The sequence below is a fragment of the Electrophorus electricus genome, chromosome 5, assembly GCF_041902795.1.
Source record: "Electrophorus electricus isolate QZ-2024a chromosome 5, ASM4190279v1, whole genome shotgun sequence".
Classification (NCBI taxonomy): domain Eukaryota; kingdom Metazoa; phylum Chordata; class Actinopteri; order Gymnotiformes; family Gymnotidae; genus Electrophorus; species Electrophorus electricus.
The window spans coordinates 25491492-25504443 of record NC_137501.1 but is presented as its reverse complement, the minus strand read 5'-3'; the positions used below and the strand labels follow the sequence as shown (position 1 = coordinate 25504443).

At 39.9% G+C, this 12952-nt stretch overlaps 1 protein-coding gene across 3 annotated transcripts in view; it reads right to left on the bottom strand.

Moving 5' to 3' along the window:
* fhdc1 (FH2 domain containing 1) overlaps window positions 1-12734 on the bottom strand; it is a 30450-nt gene extending 17716 nt beyond the window's left edge. The window contains exons 1-2 of one of the 3 annotated variants that reach the window (XM_081714549.1): window positions 12449-12734; window positions 10511-10660 (exon numbers count right to left, since the gene is read on the bottom strand). The gene's annotated coding sequence lies outside the window, so the exon portion shown is untranslated. The remainder of the gene's footprint in view (window positions 1-10510; window positions 10661-12448) is intronic. The other 2 variants (XM_081714551.1, XM_027016537.3) reach the window with 2 other exon arrangements.
* Between the last annotated feature and the right edge of the window lie 218 nt (window positions 12735-12952).

Below are 12952 nucleotides of genomic sequence, written 5' to 3'. Positions count from 1 at the left end.
ATATATATATATATATATATATATATATATATATATATATATATATATATATATATATATATATATATATATATATATATATTACATTTAAAATTTTTTTTTTTTTTCTTAACCTTCAACATTAGCATGCCACATTGTTTGCGTACAGGATATTCTAAACCTAAGCCCACACTTCTCCTTTGAATATGCAAATGAGTCACATTACACCAAGCACAAGCGACACAGGAGGTTGCCAGGGCGACATAACACTGACCAATCAGCACCTGCAAAGGCAGCTGTTTCACTCTCAGAGTAAGAAATATTCAGCCCCCAACAAAGACTCCACTACACATAAACTGAATAAACAAGGATTAGGCTAGCTAAGTATAAAGTCATTTATGCATCAATGATCAGGCCATTTTAAATAAAGACATAGCTATATATATTATATATAAGGAAACCAGTTAATAATCTTATTATAACCTTAATTTCATTAGACCATATATAAGGTTAGTCTGCATGAACCTGTGTGTCTGTATATGCAGCTGTGCTTCCATGCTATAACTGCTGAATCAGTGAAAGCAGCAGTTGTGTGAGCCACTGAACATTACTGAGCTGGTCTCATGCTCTTGGCTCCTTTGATGTGGGGGCCTTTGTGCAGGTGACAATGAGCGGCTGAAGGGTCCACTACTAAGGCATCGGGTTTCTTCTTCCATAGAACCGTCACAGCTGACACAGAACAGCTTTCAGCTGGGAGAGCCTGTGTCATCAGCCACAGTAGCATGAAGGAGACAGAGATGAAACTCCTGTCCCACCCAAACTGACACAGCACTTCTATTGCATGTAAGCAGGTCTAAGCAAAAGGAAACCACCTGTTACAATAGGAAAAATGAATGCATTTTTTCCTCTTTAGGTAAAACACAGTCACAGAGAGAAAAAGGATTCAGTATACTTTCTGCACAGTTGCTTATTCGCACAGTGCTGTGACTGAACCACGTGAGAAGCAGTGACGACTCTATATTTGAGGCACACAGTTTGATGCACAGTTAACTCCAGTAGGCCCTCTCCTCTGTCCCCCACATTTGATCCTATGAGGTTTTTACTAATTAAAGTCCCTGGAGTTGGGCCAGGACTCCGGTTCCACGTTACTTGTGCCAAGTTAGCCACTGTATGTGGTAATTAATTCATAGGCCGAAGAGGATGGAGCTCAGTTCTTGGCATGACTAAAAAAATGACCACAGGGCTACAGTTGGGTGGCACAGAAACTGACCAATGACAGATGGGGTAGAAGTTTGGTCTAGTTTGTAATAATACACTTATAAAAAGTACCTAAAAGAAAAAAAAGACTCCTTAAGAGTACAGTGAAAGCAGGTAAAAAGTGGCCTCTCTTTAAGTGGTCAGTGAGTATATTCGGTTGTTCTGCTAGCAAATTACAGCTACACTGGTTATAATAATAGAATGATAAACTTACATGATGGGTGTAATCATGTAAATAAATGTACAGACATAGAGTACATATACTTGTAGGCAAAATTATAAAAGTACTAGGTTTACATTCAAGTGCCGTCATTACTATAATTTAGAATATTAAGAGCACTGGAAAATTAAAGGCAGGCTAACATATCATTTAGAGATCAGCATAGAGTTAAACCACTACATGCAAATTTTACCCTACTGAGGAGGGGAGAGGAGAGAGTTAACAGTCTCAGACAATCCTGTCTTTGCTGCAATGTCAGACACTCCTTGGAGAAGCAATTCTCACCAAGAAGGAGCCCACCATTACTGAGGGCAGATTTTTAAAATCAGTTCAGGCTATTATGAAGTGCAACCAAATGCATTTAATATTATAATCTCTCCTCAGATTACACGTAACATTAAAACCATTAACAATTATTTTGAAGATTATATATCCAGTGTCAGCATGGATATAAGCACTTGGCAGGTTCTTTATCTGGGAGGATCAGAGCTCTAGCCCGAGGACACTAGACATGTCTGAATGAAGCTAAAAGTGTCTGGTGAGTAGTGACTCTACTAAGGTCTCCATTGAGAAGTCCATTTTCTGTACAAAGGCCATTGTTAATTTAATGGGCAGATCTATCTGACTATCTTCCCATCTCTCTCCATCTCTCTCTTTCTCTCTCTCTCTCTCTCTCTCTCTCTCTCCCTCTCACACGCACACACAAAATAGCTGGTAATAAGAAAAGGTCCCAAACTCCCAAATAAAGGAGGTGTGGGGTGGGGCTGCAGTGGGGGGCAGAAGTGGGTGGGTTATGCCGCAGAGTATCAGTGGTTGCCCTAAAGGAAAGAGTGGTGGTGCGAGTCCCTTTCCCACACAATGGATTAGTCTTTTGCTTTTAGGAGTTGAACATTTTTTAAAAGACTATAGGGCTGGGGCAGGGGTGCTATTCTTTAGCGCAACAAAAAGTTGGAAATAACTGGAGTCATGTAACTGGGTAGAATAAATCATGTGTCAAATAAATCAATAATGCCTGGTCTGATGAGTCTCGATTTCTGCTGCAACATTCGGACCGTAGGGGCAGAATTTTGAGTAAACAACATGAAAGCACGGATCCATCTTGCCTTATATCAATGGTTCAGGCAGGTGGTGGTGGTGTAATGTTGTGGGGGATATTTTCTTGGCACACTTTGGGCCCCTTAATACCACTGAGCACTCCTTAAAATGCCACAGCCTACCTGAGTATTGTTGCTGACCATGTCCACTGCTTTATGACCACAGTGTACCCATCTTCTGATGACTACTTCCAGCAAGATAACGCGCCATTTCTCAAAGCCCAAATCATCTCAAACTGGTACGTAACAATGAGTTCATTGTACTTAAGTGTCCTCTACAGTCATCAGATCCCAGTCCAATAGACCACCTGTCAATATGTACCAAATTCTCTGAGGAATGTTTCCAGCACCTTGTTGAATCTATGCCATGAAGAATTAAGGCAGTTAAACCCATTACTAGCAAGGTGTACCTAATAAAGTAGCCGATGAGTGTATATATAAAAACATACATAAACTTTTAAAACTACTTGGGCAATAGATTGTCTGTTCACAATTTTGGCCTATTTTCAAACAAACCGATCATACCAGCATAACATCAGCTCTCCTTTGTTTACCTCAATAATTTATCCCGTGTTTTCAAATTTGACTTAAAAATAGTCTATCGATCCCTGGAAACCGCATTCAATCTGCTAAGTGATTGGACTCCATGTAAAAGAGCTTTACAAAAACAAAGCTGGAGCATGCTCAGCCCACGTCATACTCTATCAAATCCACCAAAGAGAAACCATTGCCTCTCAGCTTCTATGGCAACAGAATGCTAGGGCCACAATGGACTGCAATATCTCTGATAAACTGCCACGTGAATTCAAGACCTTCGGATAGTCAAGCAAACAAGGGATGTTGGACACATCCCGCACACTGATAGCGGCATTCAAAAGGCTGTTTAAAGGGTGACATATGGAACAATGTGTGTTTTTTTTCTGATTAGTTGACGTTTGCGTGTTCCCGGGTCCATGCCAAACACATGCTAATGGTCACACAGGCGTGTGCAGCTACAATGCACATGCATTATATTGCTGGCTTTCTCAGGTCAGGACTTATGCAACCCAATCCCTACTCTTCCAAGCCAGTTCTCTCCACCCGTCGGATTCGTTTGGCACCTCCAGGTACCATGCTGTGGGTGAAGGCTGATATCTAATACGTCTGGCAGACGAGGCACAGGGCACTAACCCGACATGGTGACCATGTAATCTACTCCCTGTCGACACGAGGCACATCCATTGTCGAACAGGGAAAAAAACAAAAAGAGCTTTATTAATGGGATCCTGTTAGACGTGAGGAAAGACAAAACGATTAAGAAATGCTTAAGGAGACTCAAGAATTAACATCTAAACAATGCTTGCACTTCACGTACAACAGTGGGGTACTTTGTTGAATGTTCCGACAAATGGTCTGTTCTTAGCTAATTAATCTGATTTTCACCCTAAATAAATACTTGGGGTTTTAGTGCATTTTGTAAAAGGTTGTGAAACGCAAAAAGGCCCTCTGAAAAAAGTATGTCACTGTTTTTGTGTGTGTGGTGTGTGTGTGTGTATACAGGGCACCAAATGGGCATGGGCAGAGTTAGTATGATTCTAAGACTGACAGGTGGTAGCAACCTGTTGGTGCCCCTGTGTGTATTTTTGTGTGTGTTGTGAGCATCCTACCTAATCTCAGATACATAAAATGAGTGCTCTGTGAGGGCTGTGATTAACTGACATCCTCATGATCCAACAAGCCTAAATAACTTTGGTGAAAATAATGCTTTTTACCCTGACATTCAAGGGTTTACCACACATTTTACTATATCACTAGGCATATCACTATTACAATATGTAGCAATATAATTAGAATATGCCATTTTATCCTTACAGCCTCCATGTCCTTTCCCTCTCCACTGATCTAAAACCAGTTATGTGTCTTCTTTAAGCAAACCTTTAGCTTTGGGAAAGGAAATCTGGTCCTAGACCTGCTATAAGTCTAAATGGGGACCAATCCGATGTGTAGTTTAGAAGATCTGGCATGAGAGCTGACGTAACTTTCTTCTGACCCACAAGGTATTCAGGATTCAAAGTGCAACCTGTTCAGAGTGATGTAAATCTATCATCAAGTCTCGAGTATCTTAAATAATCAGCCTCTCATAAAACACCACGCCACTACACCAAGGACAAGAATACATGCGTGTAGGCAACATGCTCCATTTACAGTGAGAGCTTACTTGGGGCAGTAAGGCAAAAGAGTTAAATTTAGTTAGCAGCATCTGGCTGAGCATAAAAGTAGCACAGTGCCACACAGAGTGAAAACACCAGTTTAGAGATAGACTGTAACACCTGGGTTGGGTTAGGAAGACTTGAATCCCCATCTCTGAGAAGGGCCATCTTCAAATCAGATAAACAAAAGATAGTGTCCCTTGAAAATATAACAACATGGCCACCATTTTGTTGAGCAAAAAGTGTAATGTGTCTTATCCACCATCTGTCACGTTTGGGTACCTTTTGAGGGAATATAGTCTCTTTCCTCTTCTCTGATATTTATTCAACTTGGCTACGCATTTTTAGTTGTCCTCTGCACTTTGACACTATTCAGTAATGCAAAAGAAAACCATGGCAAATCAATTTCTGAAAAAGAGGAAACAAAGCCCCCACACTAGACTGCACTACTCATTTATTATATTTCAATCCTATGTGGATCTTTAGCAGTGACATGACCATTCCAGTGCTCCTCATACAAGTGAAATAGATTATCATTACATACTATATATAGCATTAATACTACAATACAATATTACTACTTTATGTTTTATAGTATACTATATATATGAATTATATCAAAATAGCAAGATAAAATTAAGAAATATGACCAAAATAAATATCTTTTTAAAAATTCACCTCTGTACTAAAAATACCTACTTAAATTTATGCAAAGCGTAATAAATAATTACAACTATGCCTTCTATAAAAATATCTTCATATCAGATTTCTGACTAAGGCCCGAAAGCAGAGAACTCAAACATCCAATATTGCTCTTTTTCACGCAGTGTATCACTCCCCCTCTTCTTTTGGAGTGTATGATCTGACCTCCTGCCACCATTAAATTCAAATCCACAAGGTCATTACATTTACAGCATTTAGCTGACACTTTTATCCAATATGGCAAAACATATTTGAGCAAAATCCACACCTACATTGTCATAAGTGCCTACTTTTTATTATTATCATTTTTAAGCACCTCAACCAGGTACCCATCAAGAGGTTGTGCATGTGATGCTACTTTTTGATGCAACAGTTGCTGAACACATGAATATGTACAATATGTAACGATGCTTTTCATCAGAAGATGACGAAAAATGAAGGAAATTAAATATGTCTTTGTGTATATCAAAAGGGTTAGCACGGTACAGCTGCTTTCCAAAGCAGCTAAAGAACAGCAGCTCAGTCAGGTGCTAATGACATTCAGGGGCAGGGGGGCTAATGGGAGTTGGCCAAAACTGCACAAGCCAGTTTGACCACATCAAAGAGAGCCAAGCGAACAAAACACAGCAGGAAGGTGAGTGCAGCCCCCCACACTCCACTGCGACTGGAAGCGTCTCTGTCGTTCAACCACGCCTGCACTTCCTCAGCCCTGCGGTCAGTTCCTGTGTGCCACTGGATGCCACCGCCTCAAGAATGGTTTTCCCAAGGGGAATCAGCCCCAATTAAATGGTGTTTGTCTTCACATCTAAATGACTTTTGTTAGCAAAAATTGTTTACTTTGAAGCATTCTCGATTTTATGCTGGTCCGAAAGCATTGTGGTTCTTTCACGGATGGTTATAATGAAGCTAATTTAGACTCAGCTGTGGGACAGAGTTATATTTGACCCAAATACAGCTATCTTTCAGGGAGAAAGAGGGGAGAGAGAAAGATCATTTAAAACTATAATCAAAGACAATTAAAACTGTGGCACAGCCGTCTCATGACTGGCTACTAGCAGATGGTAAGTTTATAGGCCGGCTTTGATTGATATATTACATCAGTCTTTGATACACGAGCCCTTGAGCACTGAGCGTTCATAAGCTTTCGTTTCAGTAGTACTATAACATTTTTGCTGCAATTGCTAACTGGGCCATTTTCAAATCAAGGGGTCTGCCATTTGCTTTGCATCCATTACACATTATGACTATGTCCTTCCACGTTTGCCTGCTCAAGGATAAGAGGAAGGCTTTGAATTTAGTTCTCCTGCCTAGTGGATGGATAGCGACACAAGATCTCTTGCTTGCCACATGCAGGTGTTCTACATCGATACTCCCTGGTCATTAGAGTAGACGATATCTAAGGGCAAAAAGAATCCACAGGAATGTGTTACTGTGAAGTAGATTAGTTGAGTGGGACCAAAGCAGAAGGAAAGTTTTAATAATTCTTAAACTTCAGACGCAGAGGATGAAAGCAGTGCAAATGTTAGTGACACTAAGTAGCATGATTCTGGAACCTTTACTTGAAAGGGCTTTAGAAACCAGCAGGGATGAGAATAGATTTCTCAAATAACACTGGGCTCCTAGACCTCATAATGTCTAGGGTGTAAGAAAGGGAAGAGAAATCACGCCAAGAAACACACCACACTAACCGCATACTGCATCACAGCTCACACACTCTAGAAACCCGGTCAGCTATTTCCCCTCCATAATTTTGTGGTATGGTGCAGAAGCAGAAAAATCCCATTTTTATCATATACAAGTTACCTTTGCTGACAGACTAATGGAAAAACAGTGCCACTAACCATTTATATTATTGCTTTGATGAAAAAAAAAGTAAACCTTTTAGTCAAAAGTCCTTAAACGGATCTTTTAGGATTTCATAAGTGTTCCTTTACCAATCTGTCAAAATCATTTTGCAGTTCACAGCACAGCGACACACCATGGTAGGCACACCGTGCTCAGTCATGTTTGTAAAATGACTTTTAATTGATTGTTTTTAACCCAAACACCAGTCACATCCACTTAACCTCATGCACAGCGACTGAAGGAATACTAAGCCTACTGATGGGCATGTATTCAGTTTTTTAATTGCTACAAAGATACAGGTGAGAATGTGTACTACACATTTTGCATGAAACAGCCGAGCAACATGTTGGAATTCCCTAAGCTGATAGCTGTTTACTCTGCTAGCAAACATGTTCAGATACACACGTCCGATAGTTTCCTAAAGAGCAATAACGTGTTTATACATGCACACAGTCATTTGATGCAGGCATCACATGTTGACAAACTTATATAAGATAAACAATCTGTATATCACAATATATCTGATGTATGAGCATTATAGTTTGGCTATCTAAGCCAGTTTAAAGAAGCAAGCCACTTTGAGAAGACTGAAATTATTAAAGTAAATTAAGCTTTAAATTGTGTAATGCATAATTGGGGAAGTCCCACATTTTACACCATGAAGTCATATGTATGCCTAGCTTAAAATGAACAATCTGCTGGGTGGATCAAAGGTGTAATGCCATTAACAATGTCACGCAACCCGATTGATGGGCACCCCCAATGGGCTGGGATGGAGCTTTCCAAAAGCAACCAAAATTAAAGGAGGGCCAAACCAAATACAGCTGAGAGTATGTCTCCCCATCTATACTAATTCTGTTTTGACAACCAGCAAAGTGCAGTAAATGTTCAGCAATTTAAGAGCAAGGTCATAATTACAGCCCACAATACTGAGGGTAAGCTTTTAAACATATGGCACCATTAACTAAGTCTGTGATCTGTCCTGACCTGTATAAACCAACAAGGGCATTGCAAGCAGAGATATTATATGGGCATCAATCTAATTTCATGAAGCAAACCAAGGATTTCAAATAGCACAATGTGTGCACCTACATACACATGCACATAGTCTTGTAAGAATACCGTTATAATGACTGCACTCCGCCAACAAATTGCTTAGTTGGATTCCAATCAAAGAATCACTCAAACAGAAAGCTGCACAGTTTACCTTGAATTAAATGAGTCTATATCTATAAGTTATATAGCTCCATGAGAAGAAAGATTATATCTAACCAATAAAAAGGACTGCAGCAATTTGGCCGGGATGATTAGTGGAATTACAAGTTCATATTCTTTCCAGGAAAACATGGGCATCCAAGGATACTCAGAGGTAAATATACATGTGGCCTAACAGATGACACCAAAATACGTGAGCAACTGGTACATTTCAATTCAATGGGTTTGACATGCTTGATCCTTTCACACTAATCCAATGTTGTTGCACACCTTAGATTGCATTGTGTTCATAAATCTATGTACATGCATGTAGGTATATATTTATGTAGCCTATGTATTTTTCAGTGCAAGTTATCCAATAGTCGCCAATTTCCAAATACATGTAAAACAGGCACTAAAAACAGTACTGTAAGTTTTGTCTCTTTAGAGAGTGAGAGTACCCTGCCTTATGACCACTATATAGTATAAATGATAACGGAGTATAAATTTTAAATCAAAACTTAGTCACAGGTTATTCAGACAAAATACAATAAGACATTAGATAAGACTCTAAAAAAAACTCTCACCTCTTTCAGAACTAACTGCAATGAACCAGAGATGGACTGCACTTAGCAATGGTAAAAGGACTGAATTACTATCTTTACCCTAAGGTTGTTATTACTGTTGCATTTTCAGACTGGCAATTTTTTTTTTAACATGAGCCAAGTTATCTTGGTATATCATCACCCTAGACAACAAGGTCTCATAAATCAGCTGTGGGTCTAGACATTAGCTACAGAAGCATAAAAATACAGCTTGGGAGCTGTAGAACAGCAGGTGGAAAGCAGGTGACCCAAAACACCTGATATTTACTTGGTGTTGGAATTGGATTGACTGGTGAATGCATTCCCTTTTAAGGTCCATTAGCGGGTGCCATAGGAGGGGAATAAGTTCAGAAATAGTGTGAAGAATGATTAGCCCCTTATGCAAGCCATGGAGGAAATGCTTATTTTGACAATCTGATCACATGCCATACCTTTTGATGAATACTGACCACTGTTTCAGGGAGTTCCTGCGCTCTGCTCTTAGCAACTAGAGATGGATGGTGTAAGCATCAAATGGCGTAATCCTCTCAAGTGCTTGTTTCTTGTATTCCCACAGTGATTTATGCTGAATTACATTATTGAAGGCCAAGGAAGAACTTCCAGCCAATGAACACTGACCAGATCAGAAATACCCGCACTCTTGGTTACCATGATCAGATACCTGACCCTGTCTGACTAGACATTTCATAGTGTTTGGAATACAACATACCCTAATGACCATAAGGATGCACAATTTCGGAATGGGTTAGGATTTGCCAACAGGACTCGCGCATTAAAGTGTCAGTTGTCATGGCGACATAGCAACAAGACAACCACCACCCTCCCCCTTTTGCGCTGACCCTTGGGGAAACTTTTTTCTCCTTGCACTTTGTTCCGGAACTCTTGAATGGATTCTCCCTGCCTCAATGCAGCATGAGAAATGGCCTGGGCTGTCATGGAGCCAGGCTGGGCAGGGTCGGGGGTAAAGCGAATTACAATTAAAAGCGACGCAAGTTGTGACCCAGCAAGACAATAAAGCTTACAAAGACCTCTGGAGCTCAGAACACCACCCAAGAGTTTATTTGTACTTAGAGGCTAGCAACTATAGGAGCTAATATATATATATATATATATATATATATATATATATATATATATATATATATATATATATATATATATATATATATATATAATATATTAGAGAGAGAGAGAGAGAGAGAGAGAGAGAGAGAGGCAACAAATTTTTTTACCTTCTTTACTTCCCTGGACTAAAATAGTTGGACTTTACAGTACATTATATTATGCCTTCAAATCTGCTTTTAGAATTATACTACAATGAACGGTTTCTAAGTGTGTCAATTGTACATTCATTATATATTACTTATTCCTAGATAAGGCTATTATTGCATTTAAAATGTGTACAAACATACTTCTAAAACGTACAGTGCATGGGTTTTGTGTATACTTTGCCTCAGGAACGTCCCTCTTCAGTGTCCAGCAGTATGCCAACATAGAGAGTATCTACTTTCGCTGGTGCCACTTTTCCATACTATACATATTGATATATGTGTATACTGGAACAAAAAAAAAAAACTATGGAGAAATTTTGAAAACATATTTAGATTCAGTATGCAAAAACACATCATAAACAGGGAAGCAAAATCACTGTTGACCAGTGTAATCAGACTGTGACAATACATTGGATTTGAAACAAAACAATGTCTAAGCTTTGTGTTGAGGGTCATTATATCTATTTTGGCATATATGGCAATACTGGCATCACAGCCTTTCTTGTTACATAGTTACATACAGTCATCCCCTTCTAGAAGACCATAACAGAGACTGTAATGGAGACCGTAATACACACTGTAGTGAAGAGGGGATGATATGGGGGCATTTCACTACTCAGCTGCTTCATAGACAGCTGTGTCACTGCACTACTGGTTGAAGTGCAGTGTAGCCAGCCAAAGATTGAGAGGTGATTTTAAATGCAGCAGTTGAGGTTGGTATCTTGGACTAAGAAATGTCATTGCCAGAAAAGCATTATGTTATGAGACTGAAAAAACTAAACAAACAAACAAAAACAAAAAAATCCCAAAACAAAATAAATCAAGCAGATGCATAGTCACGGGATTTGGTGTGTCTGTGACAAACCTGAAACACGCTCTCAAAGCTTTTAGGATCCACATGATTCAATCAATTGGCCCTGGCACTGAATGTGAATTTCAGTTACTGGTAACTGCAGGCACAAAGCCCCACCAAAACAAACAAGCACTGGAAACGGATGTATTATAGGCCTAGCAGAACATCACCAGGGAAGATATTCAGGATTTGGTGATGACTTTGGGTCACTGACTTCAGGCGGTTATCAACTGCAAAGGACCTACCACCAAGTGCTACACATTTAGTTTAATATTATGATAACTGACCAACTATGTCATTGATTGTACTGGATGGGGTTAGTGTGGGCTGTAAAAAAGGGCTCTGATTTCTATAGGCTTTATCCAAAACACATATGAACAACTTTTATTTAAAGCTGACATTCTGGAGTTTAACCTCATTGTTTCGTTTCAAAATCTAATGTGCCGAGATACAACGCCAAAGCTGCGAAAATGGTGTCATTGCCCATTTACTATTGGACAGTACAGGAAACACGTAATCATGGCATATTATGTCATGCAACTGTCCAGTCCATTCACTGAATGTCTTATAACAACTGTGGATTTAACCTCCAAGTCAGAGACGTACCGGAGTGTGTCTCTTATTTTTGGCTGTAAAATATGTGCCGTGCAGAGACAGCTTTGGCGCAGATTAACAATAGGCTGCAGTTATTAATTCAATCACGCACACACACGTAGGCTCGGCACTGACCAAAATTCTTTTAAAAAGACCTTGGAACCACTGTGGAATGGCGTCCTTACGGGGACTCTCCTGCACGTGATTAAACGGGAGGAAGAATCTCGGACTATACACCTGTCATTCTGCACTGATGCACAATCGTGGAAACACTCGAGTTATCTTATTAACGCAAATATATAACAAACACAGGCACCAGCCCATTGACAACCACAGTAATAAAACGATGAGCACAGCGAAGTGAAAAACCTTAGTGTATGCCATGTACGGGCTTAAGAGGTTGAAACATTAACGTAGAATAATAAATAAGTAAATGCATAGATATTGTCCTTTCTGGCCTACTGTAACACAGCGAAACAACGTATCCATTATGAAACACACTTTTATAGAAAAAGGGCGAGATAAGCTTGAACCGTTGAAAGTCACATGATGATACAGCGGTTCAAGTGTCTAGTAAAAAGACAGGCAATTCAAAACAGAATGTAGTGACACTGCAGGCGCTTTTGAAAGTGAAGGAGCTCTTACCGCGTTCAGTGTGAGTGAGAAGTACGAATATCCTTTTTCCTAAAACCGACAAGGATATTCCCGACCGGGAGATGTGTGTCGTCCTGCGTCCTAAGTACAAATCTCCGGTACGTGTGCATCACCTCAGCAGTCCCGCGCTGAAACCTGCTGGATATCGTGGCGTGCGGACGCTACAGGCGCCGCAAACGGGACTGGCGCATGCGCCCTCTGCAAAGTGCACGGCCCAGGTGAAGTCGCTGTCACCGCCCATTAATAACACATGTGCAAGGCAATGGAAATCACGAGAATGGAGAACTAGCTCAAGAGATTTTTGATTGTGTAAAATCTTTGTGCGGTTACCCTCTGTTAAGTAGGGCTTTTGGTTGCGCAATGTCTTTGACTTTCATAATATATTTACTAGTCTAATTCTACAACAAATTAAATGCGACACGATTAAATAACATTTCCACCCATCACCGTTAAACCAAATGGGAAGGTGAATGGATGATGGATGTTACGTCATTA